Source organism: Aplysia californica, unplaced genomic scaffold (assembly GCF_000002075.1).
Source record: "Aplysia californica isolate F4 #8 unplaced genomic scaffold, AplCal3.0 scaffold00055, whole genome shotgun sequence".
In the NCBI taxonomy this organism is placed as follows: domain Eukaryota; kingdom Metazoa; phylum Mollusca; class Gastropoda; order Aplysiida; family Aplysiidae; genus Aplysia; species Aplysia californica.
The window spans coordinates 982533-984153 of record NW_004797325.1 but is presented as its reverse complement, the minus strand read 5'-3'; the positions used below and the strand labels follow the sequence as shown (position 1 = coordinate 984153).

Genomic DNA, 1621 nt, shown 5'->3' with positions numbered 1-1621 from the left:
CACACACACACACACACACACACACACACACACACACACACACATACACACACGTTTTCCCTCTATCCTGATAAATTGTCGGGTGCATTCTCCCAATACAGATTCGACAAATATGTGGCCAGACCACCCCTTTTTCTGCGGACATTGTTCCTGTCATTATACATGTCTCTTTTGGTTTCCTAAATACTTAGGTAGACCCTATTTGTATTAGATGAGAAAGTGGCTGAAATATCACAATGCTCTGTTTACTAGATACCAAGACGGTTTTAAAATTCCAATAAATACGAGGGGAGTTCAAGAAGTCCTTGGCCTAAATATGAAGGAGTAAAGATAGAGCTTTGTAAATTGGCAGACATACTTCCCTTCATTTCTCTACATAGTCACCATGCATAATGACACGTTTCTGCCACCTCTCTTTGACCTTTAAAAGTCCTTAAGAAAAAAATGACCCAGAATGGGCCCCTAACCAGTCTTCCAGAGATTAAATGGAGTCTCCGTTTTCATGAAAACGACGTCCTTTCAGTGATTGTTTAAGATTAAGAAACAGAAAAAAGTCTGAAAGGAGGCTAGGTCTGGTGAATAAGCTGGGTGAGGCAGGATTTCAAAGCTGCACTGTTCTGCTGTCTTGACTGTTTGTTGTGCCCTGTGCACATGGGCGTTGTCATGCAGTAGGAGGAACCCATTACGGAGTTCCCCACACCTTTTTCTCACCAGCTCGGACCGCAGTCTTATCAGCAAACCCGAATAGTAGTCCCCTGTGACTGTATTTCCATTTTCCAGGTAGTCAGTCATGATGATACCTTCACAATCCCAGAAACACGACAGCATGACCTTTCCACTTGACGAGGTTACTTTTGCCTTCTTTGGTGATGGAGCAGAAGGGATTTTCCATTGCATGGAGGACATTTTTTGTTCTGGTTCAAAATGATAAATCCTTGTTTCATCGACAGTCACCATGTTTTTAAAGAAATTTGTGTCATTGTGCTCAATTCGAAGGAGAGTTTTGCTTCTTTTTACTCTTTTGTCAAAAGACGGGGTTCTCAAAAGACGGGGTACCCACCGCGCAGACACCTTTTATTCATGTTTAGATGGTCATGGAGAATCGTTTCAATTAACCCTACACTAATTCCCGTTTCACTTGAGAGCTGTTTATCAGCTGTACGTAGGTCTTGTAAAACCAGTTTCTTCCCTACGGATACATTCTTTTTAGTTACCACGAAGGATTAGCGCCCTTTACGATCTTCATCCATCACCGACATACATCCAGATAGTCACAGTATTATAACGAAGAAATTTGTCACCGTAAACCATTTCCTGAAAAATGTTCAAAGAGGAGTTTCCTTACAAGTATAAAAACTTGATAACTGAGCGATATCCAACAGGCTCCATGGCACAGCTTCAGCAAAGAAAAACCAAAGGTTTTTGTGCATTGTTTCATCAAACATGCTAAGTCTAGTGCCTTGCTATTGTCAGATTGCCCCTAAAATTCGCATGGTGTGTTCCAATGAAATTGTCTAAGGGCTAGCGAAATTTCAATACTGTATCATGATTCATTCCTACCAAGACCGAAGACTTATTGGACCCCCCTCGTAATAACGAAGCTGTTCTTTCTCCATCATTC

The 1621-nt window shown here is 41.5% G+C and overlaps 1 protein-coding gene across 1 annotated transcript in view; it reads left to right on the top strand.

Moving 5' to 3' along the window:
- Positions 1-1621, top strand: part of LOC101848728 (complement C3) — a gene marked incomplete in the record, with an annotated part of 82021 nt that overhangs the window by 62181 nt on the left and 18219 nt on the right.